We start from the raw sequence: 18,098 nt of genomic DNA on the forward strand, positions 1-18,098 counted from the left end.
TAAAGTATATGTGACAACTCTAATTAGAGCAACAGAGGGAAGGACAAAGCTTTTCTGAATTATATCATTTCACAGAAGAGGCATTCCTTGTGGCCTACAAGCGCTGCAGGATAAACACTAATCATGACTCTGCCTCAACCCTGTGAAAACTGACTCATGAATAAATCGGACCAGTTTGCCTCTAATTATAGAAATGAGGCATATCTTTCTTAGAACAAGCCTTGGAAAGTATAGAACTAAACTTTGATCTAGAGAAACAAGGTCACAAAATACACTATTGCCTTACACATAGTTTGTGCTCAATAATTATTTACTAATTAGTTATTTGATAGCAGTGGATCTTTTGGCCTGATGAATCCTAATATTGCTTTAAACCTCTACTCTGTCCATGTAGCTATTAGAATGTAAGATTTCCCACAAATTAAATAGCAATACTTCAAAAAGGCAGTGTTGGCCTATATCTCAAAATCAAACTATACATGAAAAATACAAGATAGAACCTTGAAATTCAGATCTACCAGGAAGGCATGTTTGCTTTTTAACTGACATAAAACACCTCCCCTCAACCACCTTTCCCTCGTCGAGATAGGTAACATTTTAAAATCCTTTTTTTAGCCGCAAATTGCTCATATGTGTTTGTTTAAGGCCACTTGACTTCATAGTCCATTCAAAATGCAGTTCAAAGACACTCACCTGAATCCATTTCTTCTAAACAATGAGCCTAGTTTGACTTTGGAAAGAGAAATATTGAAGAATCTTCTAGGGAGGCTTTGAACACTGCCCAGGGAAAGGGCACCTTCAGGGAATGGTTAAGTACTTTGAAAACCCTAAGGAGCTTTGTAGCTAAGGATGACCTTCTAACCTCTCAACAGCTTTTTGCAAACAAAATCTTTCAAGCTTCATCTAAAAGACGGGTGAGCAACAATTTGAAGAATGAGGTTTTCCTTTGTGTCAGATTATAGAGCTCAGCAGTTCTAACCTTTTTGTTCTATTATATTTCTGATCTAAATAAGGAATTATTTATTACCAGAAAATGGTGGTATTCAGATCACAAGTCTCTGCTGAGCATTGACTTTGATCCTCAACCATATGTAGAGATTTAGGGAAGAGAATGCTGCTTATTTGGAAAGAATCCTAAGATCCACTCTGAGAAGTTTTCTGTCCAGGCAAAATACACTCAGGGATCTGAGCGTTGACGCTGAACCTGTCTTACAACTTCTTGATTTTAATTTGTTTTTGTAATGTACATTTCCCCAGTAGATTGATGTTTCATTTTTCATGTAGATGAAATTTCTTCTCCATGCCAAGAAAAAAATTGATTTACTAAAATTTTAATTCAATGCAAGTTTCTGACAAAATCGCCGAGGGATTTGTTTATATTCTTCCTTTAATATGTCCTGGTGATAGTCTAGAGAGAATTTCATACAAGAGAAAACAGTATCCTAGGAATGGACATGTTATACACTATTTCACTCTTCTCCCACAAGGAATTGGGGGGCTATTGTTAAAACTAAGCCCTAAAAGATATTTAAATATTAAATAAAGTATCTGGAAAATTTTTGCTTTTAAAAGCAACATTTAATACACTTTGAATGCTGTTTCGAGAGCAGAGTTTTGCTTGTGTTCTGGGGAAATCAACCTAATAGCCCTTTCAGTTTTTAAATATAAAGACCCTCTTCTGAAGTAGAACTATTTGAGGCTAGCAGCTACAAAGAGCTAAACTGCTCTGGATATAACATATAAAATTGCCTCGGTGTAGACAACGTTGGATCTCTGCAAGTTATGCTTTCTTCAGAGAAATGTTATTTTTCTCATTATGGATTGAGTCTTCTCTGTGCCTGTTCTGGGAGTCTGGGAGGGATGGAGGTAGCAACAGAAGAAAAGAGAAATAGGGAAAGAAAGGGAGCAAGGAAGAGAGAGAGAGAGACAGACAGACAGGGACAGACAGAAAGAGACAGAAGAAAACAGAGACAGAGGTAAACAGAGACAGAGAGAGGGAGACAGAGAGTTACAGAGAGAGTCAGACAGAGATAGAGGTAGAGGGAGAATAAGAGGGAATCAGTAGCTGACAGGAAATTTGTATCTGTGGGCCCAAGGCTGAAGGAATAATTGTTTTCAGAGGAGACTGTGAGACATGGAGAAATATCTTGGCTATCTATACTGGGAAATGGAGGCTCAAAATCATTATAATTTCAATACCAAAGGAAACATAACCTCATTTAAATATACTTATACTTTTTATTCTGAAGAGTTGATGAAACTGAGACATACACTGTTACATATCAAAGGAAAAAATATTCTCATTGTTACAGAGCTTTTTACCAAATTAATATTTGATCTGTGTTAGAAAAGATATAGTAGTTTTGCATTTATGTGTTGTAACATTTAGTCTGATATTTTAATTGATTACATTGAGCAGACTTTAAAGTTGTAAAATATCTTTAAAAAATTGCTTGAGTTGGGGTTCTCATTACCTAATGTTTATCCTTTAATCTGTGGTTTATTTATTTAAAGGACATAATCATGTATAGTTACCCAGGTGGCTCAGTAAATATGTTTTGATTCCTGCAATGTGGCAGGAAATATGCTAGGTAAGTCCTGCCTTTTAGGAGCTCACAATTTCTTTGGCAGGCAGAAATGTGTACAAATAATTGCAAGACAGTGAGAAAAACATCATAACTGAGATAATCAAATATGGTCAGGAAGTCCTGAAGAGAGCAGTACTACATTACCCTGGAGTCCTTGGGAGCAGTGAGGGTTGGGGTAGGGGGCAGTGAGAGGTCAGGGAAGATCTTCCAGAGGTAGGAATGGAGGAGTAGCATTACAAGGGCCAAGAAGGGGGAGTAAGGTGTTCTAAGACAGAAAATCATGATTGACACAGATGGGCATAAACATGCAAAGTTTATGTGCAAACTTAGCTCTATTTGAGCACACCATTTTGTGGAGAGCCAGTAGCCAAGTAGGTAGGGGGACTAAGTGGGGGCCAACATGTCTGCAAACTTTGAAATAAGAATAAAAGTCCCTATGGAGCCAAATAGATGCCACCAAACCCAAAGCTAATTCTATAATATTCAATTTGCTTCTTACATAAAGAAGTCTACCACATTTTTTTACTCATTTTCTAAATTTATGGTAGTGTAAAGCAACAAATAAGTTGCTATATAGAAGAACCCTTATAGCAATGAAGAGACAACTCCTTATTCCCTTCTATTTATTGCTTGGGTGGTGATTACATGGGAGAATTAACTTTATGATGATTTATTAAATGATACACCTATGATTTGTGCTTTTTTCTATATGTGTGTTACATTCCAATAAAAAGTTGAAAATGTGTTTTCTAATAAGTAGTAAATAAAATAAATTATACAAAGTATTCAATGATCAGGGCTAATGTCTTTCTAGTGTGAAATAGATAATGAGCACCTTGATTTGATGTGAGGACACCATCAACCTTTCCACTGGTGCCAGAAATTGTGCCATTAGAAATTGAGCCCTTGCAGTTAAGGCAAGATCCTGTTATATGCAAACACTCGTGTCATAGATTATTGTGGGACTGTTCATCTTTAGGGATGAAGTGTGAGAACTCTGGAGTCAGAATGCCCAGCTCCCATTCAGGTTCTACCACTTACTAGCTGTTCCAGTTACTTTTGCTATGTAACAGAATACCCCAAAACTCAATGATTTTTTTTCTTGCAGATTCTGTGAGTTAGGAATTTGTGGAAGTGTTCATCTCATTGATACTTTTGCCCTTTGTAGCACTGATTAAGGTCACTTGGTGATTCTCAGCTGGTGGGTGAGCTGATCTGGAAGGTCCAAGACAGCTTCATTCATGGTCGCATGTTTGGCACTGGAGATGAAATGACTCAAAGGCTAGGATTGCCAGCCAGAGCATCTACATGTGACCTCCCCATGTGATTTGACTTTGACACAATGTAGCCATCTCAGGGTAATTAGAGTTCTCACTTTGCAGCTCAGAGCTTCAAGCACAAGTGTTTCAGTGACCAAGGCAGAAGCTACTGTGCCTTTTATCTTCCAGGTGCAGAAGTCCACATGACATCAGCCAGATTTCTTTAGGAGGAGTCATCATAAACCCACCTAGATTCAAAAGAAGGAAGGGACACAGACCCAAACCCTTTATGGGCAGAGTGGCAAGGTCACATTATGGAAGAACATGCAGGATGAGAGACGGCGGTGCTGTGATCATCTGTAAAAATTACCATCTGCCACACTTGCTGTGTGATCTCGGGCAAATCTTTTAAACTAAGACTTAGTCATTTCATTTGAAAAATGATGCTGATAATAATAGCCAACTCATGGGATAGCTTTAAGGATTGATGAGATAATACATATCAGGTGCTTAGTACAGTGCCAGAGTCATAGTAAGAGATCAGAAACACTTCCTATTTACCTTCCTATTAAGGTGGCAGGAGCTGAGGAAAGTGGAAGAGGATAGAGAGGTGTCTCTAGAATAAATGTCAGAGATAAAGCCTGGATAAAAGGACACAGAAGGAAGGAATAGGCAAGTCACACAACAAGGGATGATTTCTAAGATGATAAAGTGGCTCTGAAAACAATGATAGGCAAGGAATAAAAGCAAGCTTTCTCAGTTTCCCAGTCTTCCCTAGGATTGGCCTTGGTATTTTGTCAAGCAAGCAGTGGGGGATGACTTGTTTATAAAAGTCACTTTCATTAGAAACATCAGATTGTCTTCATTCATAGGGTTACCAAGTAAAAATAAAAGGAGGACCCCTGTTATGACACATTCTGACACTGACAGCAAATAGTAATCTTTCATAAGTCTCTAACCAAATGAACACCAACCTTTCTGGGCCATAACGGTACCCTGGGATTTGCCACCGAAATGGAAGCATGTAACAAACTTTAAGTAAAATAAATGGATCTCTTCCAAACAACTCCCAGATGAACCAGGTAAAGGGGATCTGTACTACAGGATGTTTTATTAAAACTTAATGGAAAGAGCTGAAACCCCTTTGTCACTTGGCAGTTGTGAAAGAAACCTTTTTAGCAAATGACAAAAACAGGAAGTTACGTAAATTAACACTTGGCATGGTACTAAAGCAAGATTTTCAACCAAAAAACTGGTTTATCAAGCATCCATTGACTAAATTTTGTGCCTTTTTAAATTGTGAGAATACAGAAATATATGAAAAACTAAGTGGATAACAAATGTTATTGCAGATTCTGTACACAGATTTACTGCCACCCTTTCAGATTTTCAGTGAAGAAAACTTATTGAACACCTACTGGATACTAAATTTGAGTCCTGTGGAAAGCACAGCATCTCTACAGTGCCAATAAATAAACAAATTGAAGAATGGCAAAAATCATGGTAATTGTGACTCAATATTGGAGGAGTTGATTATAATCTTGAATTTTGACCCTTCAATGAACAGAAAAAAAAAACCTACAAATATTTACTCATTTCCTACCATGAGTACAAACCTTGCTATGCATGAGGGGGTATACAAAGTTGAATAAGATCAAACTGCTATTGTCATAAATGTCAAAGTCTTGTGGAGGAGACAGAGGGATATATCAATAACTTTATTATGAAACTCATAAAAATGAAATGTTATAATAGAGATAAAACATCATTCTTGCCAACATGGGTGTAGTTAACATAGAAAGTTTACTAGATAAAATAGGATTTGAATGGGAGCCTTAAAAAATAGGTACTGCTGTGAAGGAATATTTAAGATATAGGAATATTTAAGTATACTGAGAAAATGGAGCAAGTTTCCAGAAGCAGAATACAGAGAATATTCTAGGAGGAATGAGCTGACTGCACTATGAGCTCCTTGAAGATAGGGATTGCTTTTGGTTATTTTCAACATTGCTGGTTCATGGTAGAAGCTCAATAAATGTTTAAAAAATGAATATTGGACAATGTTCACTTGGCATTAGGCAATGGATATACAATTAAAACATTATATAGAGGCAACAATAAAAGAAATATTTCAACGTCCAGGCCAAAATTTCAGATATTATTTTATGAGATGATGTGATAGATTGATACTATAGGACAACTTAACCATATGGTACAAAATGAACGAGAACAAGAGGGAAGTTAGTGGCAGAGATGAACTTCTCCTCCGTTTATATCCCACCAACTAGGTCTATTCTCACAGTGGGTATTCAGGAAGGGAGTTTACCTAATTCATTAAAATAAAAGAATGGTGTAACATACAAAGAGGTAAATTATCATAATTTCATTTTCAACTATGTTGTTAGACTTTCTCCACTATATTTTCGAACATCTCTGGACTCAATCTAATTTATTTTTAAAAATAGCTAATTGTGATTATGTCTTAAGTCTTGAAGACAGAGGGGGACAAAACTTACCAGAAAAAAAATCAATTTATTTGGCTACATACAAAATGAGAAAACTTTGATGCAAGTAAACAAAGCCTAAATAAGAATGCAAACAACATACAGTAAAAGATGTTTACAGTAAATAAGAGCAATAAAAAGTATAATACATTTACTATATGAAGAAATCATTAAACTTGTTAAGAAAAATATTAACAGGCTGGGAGCAGTGGCTCACACCTGTAATCCCAGCACTTTGGGAGGCTGAGGCAGGCAGATCACAAGGTCAGGAGATCGAGACCATCCTGTCTAACACAGTGAAATCCCATCTCTATTAAAAATACAAAAAAAAAAAAAAATTAGCTGGGTGTGGTGGCAGGCACCTGTAGTCCCAGCTACTTGGGAGGCTAAGGCAGAATGGCGTGAACCCGGGAGGCAGAGCTTGCAGTGAGCCGAGATGGTGCCACTGCACTCCAGCCTGGGTGACAGAGCAAGACTCCATCTCAAAAAAAAAAAAAAAAAAAAAAAAACTAAGAAATCATTAGATAAATAGCCAAAAGTCTTAGATAACTAAGAGATGATTCACAGAAAACAAATTATAAATAAAAAAGGGAAGTGTTAAACCAGGATAGTAAGAAAAAAGAATACATGTTAAAACAGTGAGATGCCATTTTCTACAGACAGTGTTAAACTAACAAAAACTATGCTTTAATGTTAATAGCCAATTCTGCCAAGAGTGCAATAAAAGTATTATATTTATACATTGTTATGATAGTATTAATGCGACTCTTAGAAATCTACTTAACAAAATGTACCAAGAGCCATAAAAATGGTAAATCCCACTCATGGAACTTGATCTAAAAAAAAAAACAAAAAAAAATCCAGGCTGGGCATAGTAGCTCATGACTGTAATCCCAGCACTTTGGGAGGCCAAGGCAGGAGGATCACTTAAGCCCAGGAGTTTGAGACCAGCATGGGAAACATAAGAGACCTCATCTCTACTAAAACTAAAATAGAAAATTAGTTGGGCCTGGTAGTGTGTGCCTGTGTCCCAGCTACTTGGGAGGCTGAGGTGGGAGATTTTCTTGAGCTTGGGAGGTTGAGGCTGCAGTGAACTATGATCACACCACTGTACTCCAGCCTGGATGACAGGGCAAGACCCTGTCTCAAAAAATTTTTTTTAATACAAAAGAAAGAAAATGTATAGATTTGAAATTAATTCCGGTATAATTATAGCAGTGAATACCTGACAAAGGCAAAGTAGATTTAACAAGCAGTTATTGAGTGACTTTCTACATTGCCCTTCATAATAGCAGTAAAGGAAGCCAAGAATACATAGCTGCTGCCATCAGGCAGCACTTATTATTCTTGTTCAAAACTAAGCATCATGTAAGCCTTATGGTAATCACAAAGAAAAAAGCCACAATGGATACATGAACAAGAAAGATAAAGAAATAAAAGCCTAGCACTATAGCAAAACACCAAACACAAAATGTACACAACAAAGAAAGAAAGGAACAAAAAGATTTACAAAACAACTAGAAAACAACAAAATGGCGGGAGTAAATTCTTACTTATAAATAATAATCTTAAATGGAAATGGATTAAACTCTGCAACCAAAACACATAAAGTGACCAGTATAGTAAGAAAAAAAGAATACATGTGAAAACAGTGAGATGCCATTTTCTATAGACAGTGTTAAACTAACAAAAACTATGCTTTAATGTTAATAACCAATTCTGCCAAGAGTTGAAAAATTAAAGAAAGAGTTGAAAAATTAAAGAAAAAATAATAATATCCAACTATATGCTGCCTACAAGAGATCTAGCTTAGCTTTAAGGACACACATAGGCTGAAAGTGAAGGCATAGAAGAAGGTACTCCATGTAAATAGTAACGAAAGAGCAAGAGTAGTTATACTTACATCAGGTAAAATAGACTTTAAGTCAAAAATTGGCAAAAAGAGACAAAAAAGGTCATTATTTAATGATAAAGGGGTCAACTTATCAATAGGACATAACAATTGTAAATATATATGCATCCAACATCAGAACCTAAATATAAAAAGGAAAAAGAAACATTAATGAACACGAGAGGAGAGATAGATAGCAAATACAATTGTAGTATGAAACTTCCCCACTTTCAAAAATGGATAGATCAACCAGACAGAAAGTTAACAACAAAATATTTACATCAACTGCATTTTACACCAAATAAACCTAACGGACATATATAGAACTTGCCATCCGATAGCAATAGGATATACATTCTTCTCTGGCTCAGATGGAACATTCCCCAGGATATACCATATGTTAGATCATAAGACTAGTCTTAAAAAATTCAAAAAGATTCAAATAACATCTGGTATTGTTTCTGATCACAATGATATAAAACTAGAAATCAATAACCACAGGAGGAATCTTAGAAAATTTACAAATATGTGGAAATCAAATATGCTCCTGAACAATCACTTGGTCAAGGAATAAATCAAAAGGGAAATTTAAAAATATCTTGAGACATATAACAATGGAATCACAACTTAACAAAACCTATGGGATGTAGCAAAAGCAGTTCTAAACAGGAAGTTTACAGCAATAAATGCCTACATTAAAAAAGAAGAATGTTTCCAAGTAAATATCCTAAAATTATGCCTCAAGGAGATTTTAAAATAAAAAAAGAACAAACTAAACCCAGAGTAGCAGAAGGACTAAAATAATAAAAATAAGAATAGAAATAAATCAAATAAAGAACAAAAAATAGAAAACATAATAAAAGCAGGATTATTTTTTAAAACATAAACAAAATTGACAAACCTCCAGCTAGACTAAATACAACGTAATAAAGACTCAAATAAATGAAATCAGAAGTAAAAGTAAAGATATTACAACAGAGATGTCTCAGAAATTAAACAGATCATAAGAGACTGTTATAAACAATCATATGGCAAAAAGATGAATAATCTAAAAGAAATGAATAAATTGCTAGAAAAATATAGCCTACCAAGACTGAATCAGGAAGAAATAGAAAGCTTGAACAGGCCAATAAAAAAAATAAAGACACTGAAGTAGTAATTAGAAATCTTCCAAAGAAGAAAAGCCCAATATTAGATGGCTTCATAGCTGAATCCTACCAAACATTTAAAAAGAAGTATTACCAATACTTTATAAACTTTTACTTAAGAAATAGAGCTAGAGGAAACATATACAAACATGTTTTACAAGGCCAAGATCACCTTGATAACACCAAAGCCAGACTAAGACACTGCAAAAAGAGAAAACTACAGGCTAATATGTCTGATGAAACTTGGTGCAAAAATCCTCAATGAAATACTATGAAACCAAATTTAATAATACATCAAAAATAATATACATCATGACCAACTGGGATTTATCCCAGGTGTGCAAGTCTGGTTTAACATATGCAGATCAATCAATGTGATATGTCACATTAACAGAATAACATAAAATTCATAGGATCATCTCAACTGACAGAAAAAGCATTTGACAAAGTTCAGTATCCTTTCTTGATAAAAAACTTTTAACAGTTTAGGTATAGAAGGAAAATTTCTCAACATAATAAAGTTCATTTTTGAAATACAACTTAAATCCAAATAAATGGGAAATAACTGAAAGCTTTTCTGCTAAGACCCACTACAAGGTAGGGATGCCCACTCTTGCCACATTTATTCAACACAGTACTGAAAGTACCAGCCAGAGGAATTAGGCAAGAAAAAAAAAAAAGACATCCATGTAGGAAATGAAAAAAGCAAAATTGTCTTTGATGCTGATGACATAATCTTATACACAGAAAATTCTAAAAACTCCATCCCCCAAAAAAGTTAAGATTGATAGATAAATTCAATAAAGTTGTAGGTTATAAAAACAACATACAAAAATCAGTACATTTCTATACACCAACAATGAACAATCCAAAAAAAAATTAAGAAAACAATCTTATTTACAATACCATCAAAAAAAATAAAATAAAATATTGGGAGTAAAGTTAACCAAGTAGTTGAAAGATCTGTACACTGAAAGCTATAAAACATTAATGGAAAAAATTGAAAAACACAAAAACTAAAAAGATATTCCATGTTTATGGACTGAAAGAATTAATATTGTTAAAATGTTCATATTACCTAAAGCAATCTAAAAATTCAATACAAGTCCAATCAAAATTCCAATGGCATTTTTCACAGAAATAGAAAAATAAATCCTAAAAGTAATATGGAACCAGAAGAGACCTTTAATACCAAAAGTAATCCTGAGCAAAAAGAACAAAGCTGGAAGCATCATACTACCTGGATTTAAAATAGATTATAAATATATTGCAATCAAAACAGCATGATACTGGCATAAGAACACACACATCAACCAACAAAACAGTAGAGAAAGCAGGAAACTAAACACAACTGTTTACAGTCAATTGATTTTTTGAAAAACTATGCCAAGAGTACACAACAGGTAAAAGACAGTCTCTTCAATAAATAATGTTGGGAAAACTGGACATCCACAAGCAGAAGAATAAAACCAGACCCTTACCTAACACTATATACAAAACTCAACTCAAAATGGATAAAAGACTTAAATATAAGACTTAAGACTACAGCTACTACAAGAAAACATAGGGGAAAATCTCCCCAACATTGGTCTCGGCAATGACTTCTTGAATAGGATTGCAAAAGCACAGGCAACAAAAGCAAAATAGCCAAATCTAATTATATCAAACTGAAAAGCTTCTGTACCACAAAGAAAACAATAAAATGAAGAGATAGCTCACAAAAGGAGAGAAAATATTTGCAAACCATATATCTGGCATATCCAAAATAAATAAAGAACTCAAACAACTCAACAGGAAGAAAACAACCTAATTTAAAAATGGGCAAAGAATCTGAACAGACGTTTCTCAAAAGAAGAAATACAAATAGACAACAGATACATGAAAAAATGCTCAACATCTCTAATCACCAGGGAAATGTAAATTAAAACCACGATGAGATGTCACCTCATACCTGTTAGAATGGCTGTTATAAAAAAAAAAAAGAATAATAACAAGTGCCGACAAGAATGTGGAAAAAAGGGAACCCTGTACATTGTTGGTGGAAATGTAAATTAGTATAACCATTATGGAAAACAGCATGAAAGTTCCTCAAAAAAAAAAAAAAAAATAGAACTACCAGGTGATATAGCAATTCCACTTCTTGGTATATATCCAAAGAAATTAAAATTAGTATGTAAAAGGGATATCTGCACTCCTGTGTTCATTTCAGCATTATTCACAGTAGCAGAGCTATGGAAGCAATCTAAGTGTTCAGAAACAAATGGATAAAAAATATTTTATGTATGTGTATATAGTGTTTGGGATACTATACATGTACATACAGTGTTTGGGATACTACCCAGCCTTAAAAAAAAAAAAAAAAAGGAAATTCTGTCATTCACAACAGGGATGAATACAGCAAACATTACGCTAAGTAAAATAAGCCAGGTACAGAAAGACAAATATTGTATTAGCCGCTTATATGTGGAATCTAAAACAGCTGCCCTCATAGAAACAGAGAGTAGAAGGTAGTTACCAGAGGCAAAAGGAGAGGCAAAGGGATGATCTTGATCAAAGGGGACAAAGCTTCAGTTACACTAGAGGAATAAATTTTGGGGATCTTTGCACTGAATGGTGACCACGGTTAATAATAACATATTACATATTTCAAAATAATTAAAAGACTAGATTTTTAATATTCTCACCACAAAAATAAGTTGGTGAGATAATGTATATGTTAATTTGTTTAATTGAATGTTTCTATAATGTATATATAGATCAAAACATCACATTATTCCCCACAAATATACACAATTATTGTCAATTTAAAAATTAAATTTAAAAAATTTTAAACCATGACCCTTTACCATTAAAAACTGTAATGCATTTTTCACAGAAATAGAAAAAAAATCCTAAACTGTGTATGGAATCACAAAAAATCTGGAATAGCTGAAGTTGATACTGAGAAAGATAAAATTGAAGGCATCACACTTCCTGATTTAAAATTATACTACAAAGCTATAATAATCAAAAGAGTTTGATGCTGGCATAAAAATAGAAACATGGATGAATGGAACAGAATAGAGAGCCCCAAAATAAGTCCAAACATACACAGTCAACTAATTTTTGACAAGAGCACCAGTAGGACACAATGGAGAATGGATATTTTCATAACTATGGTTTGGGAAAAAATTTTTTCTGCATTCAAAAGAATAAAATTGGTCCCTCATCATACCTTATAAACAAAAACCAACTCAAAATGGGTAAAAGACCTAAATGTAAGACCTGAAACCAAAAAATTCCTAGTAGGGAACAGAGGGAGAATTCCTTAACATTGGACTTGACAATAATTCTTTGGCTATCACAACAAGAGCTTAGGCTACAAAAGAAAAAAATAAATGAATGGGACTACATCAAACTAAAACACTTCTGCATAACAAAGGAAACAATCAGCAAAATGAAAAGGCAACCTATGAATTGGAAAAAATATTTGCAAACCACATATCTAATGAGGGGTTAATATCCAAAATTTATGAAGAACACTTATAACTCAATAGCAGAAAAACAAATAACTCAATTAAAAAATAGACAAAGGAGGATCACGGTGGATGGGAGGCAGGACTAGATTTCAACTCCCACTCAGATGGACAGAGTAGCATGTGGAGTCTCGCATCATGAACTTTTGCTCCAGAACTACTGCAGGAACAATTCAGGAAAGCCAAGAGAACCCACAGACGAGATTGCTCCTGCAGGACCTGGGAGACACACCAAATACTGTGAGTGCCCAAACTGTGGAAGTGGGAAAGGGGGACTGTCTGCCCCCAAACACACACCCTCACTTGGGAACTTGAAGGTCTAGATCACGGGAGAAGATTCTGACCTTACCTGGAGCTCAGTCAATTTAGAGAGCTGAGTGAAATACAGGAATAGAGGAAGTGGTGGGGAAAGCCCTTTGGGATCTCTGGGTTCCCGGGGAAGCCATTTCTGACTTGTCTCATAGGGCTACCTGGAGAGGGCTGTCAGTGGAACTGGGAAAAGGGCAAAGAGAGAAGAAAACTTCCAGCTGAACTTTGTAACAATTCCAACTGAATGAGAAGTCTCCTGGCCAGAACTCAGGGGAAGGCGTAAATCTTGTGTACAGACTCCACAGGTCGGGAAGCACAAAAGCCCCACTTGCTTTTGCAGCTGGGAGGCTGGTAGCCTGGGGCAAGTTCTCAGCCCTGCTCACCCACTGCCTGGAAACAGACTCAGTTCTGTTGTGGGGGGCATGGTGAGAGTGATAACTGCCTTCTGGGTTTTGTGGAAGCTGGGTGAGGCCTGTAACTGCCAACTTTCCCCCACTTCCCTGACACCTGCATGACACAGCAGAGGCAGCCATAATCCTCCTAGGAACATAACTCCATTGACCTCAGAACCACACCCGCATCTGCCAGAGCAGCCACAGGAAGACCCGCCCAAGGCAAGACTGAGCTCAGACATGCCTAAGCCCTACCCCACCAGATGGTCCTTCCCTACCATCCCTGGTAGCTGAAGACAAAGGACATACACTCTTGGGAGTTCTAGGGCACAGCCTACCACCTGATTCTACCCATACTACCACAGCTGATGCTCTGCTGAAAGCGCCACCTCCCAGCATGAAGCCAACCAGCACAAAAATAATGCACTAAACCAAAACTAAGGACCCTCATAGAGTCCATTTCACCCTCCTGCCACCTCCACTGGAGCAGATGCTGGTATCCATGGCTAAGAGATCCATAGATGGTTCACATCACAGGACTGTGTGCAGACAACCCCCAGTACAGCCTGAAGCCTGGCAGACCTGATAGGTGGCTAGATTCTGAAAAGAGATAACAAACACTACAGCTCGGCTCTCAGGAAGCCACATCCCTAGTAAAAGGGGAAGAGTACTATATCAAGGGAACACCCTGTGGGACAAAAGGATCTGAACAACAGCCTTGAGCCCTAGAACTTCCCTCTGACAGAGCCTACCCAAATGAAAAGGAACCAGAAAACCAACTCTGGTAATGTGAAAAAACAAGGTTCTTTAACACTCCAAAAAAAAAAATCACACTAGCTCACCAGAAATTGATCCAAGCCAAAAAGAAATACCTGATTTACCTGAAAAAGAATTCAGAAGGTCAGTTATTAGAGAAGCACCAGAGAAAGGAAATTTAAGGAAATCAAAAATGATACAAGAAATGAGGAGTGAAACCTTCAGTGAAATAGATAACATAAATTAAAAAAATCAAAACTTCAGGAAACAATGGATGAACTTATAGAAATGCAAAATGCTCTGGAAAGTCTCACCAACAGAATCAAACAAGCAGAAGAAAGAATTGCAGAGCTTGAAGACAAGATTTTTGAATTAACCCAATCCAACAAAGACAAAGAAAAAAGAATAAGAAAATATAAACAAAGCCTCCAAGAAGTCTGGGATTATGTTAAACCACCAAACCTAAGAATAATCAGTGTTTCTGAGGAAGAAGAGAAATCTAAGTTTGGAAGACATATTTGGGGAATAATTGAGGAAAACTTCCCTGGCCTTGCTAGAAAACTAGACATCCAAATACAAGAAGCTCAAAGAACACCTGGGAAATTCATTGCAAAAAGATTGTCGCTTAGGCACACTGTCATTACGTTATCTAAAGTTAAGACAAAGGAAAGAATCTTAAGAGCTATAAGGCAAAAGCACCAGGTAACCTATAAAGGAAGACCTATTAGATTAACAGCAGATTTCTCAGCAGAAACTTTATAAGCTAGAAGGAATTGGGGCCCTATCTTCAGCCTCCTCAAACAAAACCATTATCAGGCAAGAATTTTGTATTCAGTGAAACTAAGCTTCATAAATGAAGGAAAGATACAATCTTTTACAGACAAACAAATACTGAGAGAGTTCACCACTACCAAGCCAGCACTGTGAGAACTGCTAAAAGGAGTTCTAAATCTTGAAACAAATCCTATCAATACATCAAAACAGAGCCTCTTTAAAGCATAAATCTCACAGGACCTATAAAACAAAAATACAAGTTAAAAAAAAGGTATACAGGCAACAAATAGCATGATGAATGGAATAGTATCTCACATTTCAATACTAATGTTGAATGTAAATGGTCTAAATGCTCCACTTAAAAGATACAAAATCGGCCGGGTGCAGTGGCTCACGCCTGTAATCCCAGCACTTTGGGAGGCCGAGGCGGGTGGATCACGAGGTCAGGAGATCGAGACCATCCTGGCTAACACGGTGAAACCCCGTCTCTACTAAAAATACTAAAAATTAGCCGGGCGTGGTGGCGGGCGCCTGTAGTCCCAGCTACTCGGGAGGCTGAGGCAGGAGAATGGCGTGAACCCTGGAGGCGGAGCTTGCAGTGAGCCGAGATCGCACCACTGCACTCCAGCCTGGGCGACAGAGCAAGACTCCGTCTCAAAAAAAAAAAAGATACAAAATCACAGAATGAATAAGAATTCACCAACCAACTATCTGCTGCCTTCAAAAGACTCACCTAACACATAAGGATTCACATAAACTTAAGGCCAGGTGGAAAAAGACATTCCATGCAAATGAACACCGAAAGCGAGCAGGAATAGCTATTCTTATATCAGACAAAACAAACTTTAAAGCAACAGCAGTTAAGAGAGGCAAAGAGGGACATTATATAATGATAAAAGTCCTTGTCCAATGGGAAAATATCACAATCCTGAATATATATGCACCTAACACTGGAGCTCCCAAATTTATAAAACAATTACTAATAGACCTAATAAATGAGATAGACAGCAGCAAAATAATAATGGGAGACTTCAATACTCCACTGACAGCACTAGACATTTCATCAAGATAGAAAGTCAACAAAGAAACAATAGATTTAAACTACACCCTAGAACAAACAGACTTAACAGATATTTACAGAACATTCTACTCAACAACCACAGAATATACATTCTATTCAACAGTGCATGGAACTTTCTCCAAGAATAGGCCATATGATAGGCCACAAATAAGCCTCAATATATTTAAGAAAATTGAAATTATATCAAGCACTCTCTTAGACTACAGCAGAATAAAACTGGAAATCAACTCCAAAAGAACCTTCTAAACCAGCAAATACATGGAAATTAAATAACCTGCTCCTGAATGATCATTGGGTCAGTAACAAAATCAAGATGAAAATGAAAAAATTCTTCGAACTGAATGACAATAGTGGCACAACGTATCAAAATTTCTGAGATACGGCAGAGGTGATGCTAAAATGAAAGTTCATAGCCCCAAATACCTACATCAAAAGACTGAAACAGCACAAACAGACAACCTAAGGTCACACCGGAAGAAACTAGAGAAACAAGAACAAACCAAACCCAAATCCAGCAGAAGAAAGTAATAACCAAGATTAGAACAGGACTAAATGAAATTGAAACAAAAAATACAAGATAAAGGAAACAAAAAGCTGATTCTTTGAAAAGATACATAAAATTGATAGACCATTAGCAAGATTAACCAACAAAAGAAGAGAGAAAATCCAGACAAGCTCAATTAGAAATAAAATGGGAGATATTACAACTGATACCACAGAAATACAAAAGATTATTCAAGGCTACTATGAACACCTTTACATGCATAAACTAGAAAACCTAGAGATTACTAAACTCCGGAAGATACAAACCTGCTAGCTTAAATCAGGAAGAATTAGATACCATGAAAAGACCAATAACAAGCAGTGAGATTGAAATGGTAATTTAAAAATTACCAATGAAAAAAAGTCCAGGACCAGATGGATTCACAGCTGAATTCTACCAGATATTCAAAGAAGAATTGGTACCAATCCTACTCACACTATTCTACAAGATACAGAAAGAGGAGATCCTTCCTAAATTATCCAATGAAGCCAGTATCACCCTCCAGGAAAGTACATAACCAAAATAAATAAATAAATAAATAAATAAATAAATAAATAAATAAAAGACCAATATCCCTAATGAATATAGATGCAAAAATTCTTAACAAAATACTAGCCAACCAAATCCAATAACGTATCCAAAATACAATCCACCATGATCAAGTGTGTTTCAAACCAGGGATGCAGGAATGGTTTAACATATGCAAGTCAATAAATGTGATACACCACATAAACAGAATTAAAAACAAAAATTACATGATCATCTCAATAGACACAGAAAAAGCATTCAACAAAATTCAGCATCCCTTTATGATTAAAACTCTCGGCAAAATCAGCACACAAGGACATACCTCAATGTAATAAAAGCCATCTCACAGCCAAAATAGGGGTACTCCGTATATTCTCACTCATAGGTGGGAATTGAACAATGAGAACACACGGACACAGGAAGGGGAACATCACACTCTGGGGCCTGTTGTGGAGTGGGAGGAGGGGGGAGGGATAGCATTGGGAGATATACCTAATGCTAGATGACGAGTTAGTGGGTGCAGCGCACCAGTATGGCACATGTATACATACGTAACTAACCTGCACATTTGTGCACATGTACCCTAAAACTTAAAGTATAATAAAAATAAATAAATAAATAAATAAAAGAAATAAGCTAGGCAAGAAAGAAAAGTATTGCATGATCTCACTTGCAAATAAACAAAAACGTCAAATGTATAGAGAATGAAATAGTGGTAATCAGAGCTAGGAGGTTGGGGAGCAGAGATGGGGATGTAAGTCAAAGTATATGAAGTAGCAGATATGTAAGATGAACAAGTCTAACCATCT

Source organism: Gorilla gorilla, chromosome 14 (assembly GCF_029281585.2).
Source record: "Gorilla gorilla gorilla isolate KB3781 chromosome 14, NHGRI_mGorGor1-v2.1_pri, whole genome shotgun sequence".
NCBI lineage: Eukaryota > Metazoa > Chordata > Mammalia > Primates > Hominidae > Gorilla > Gorilla gorilla.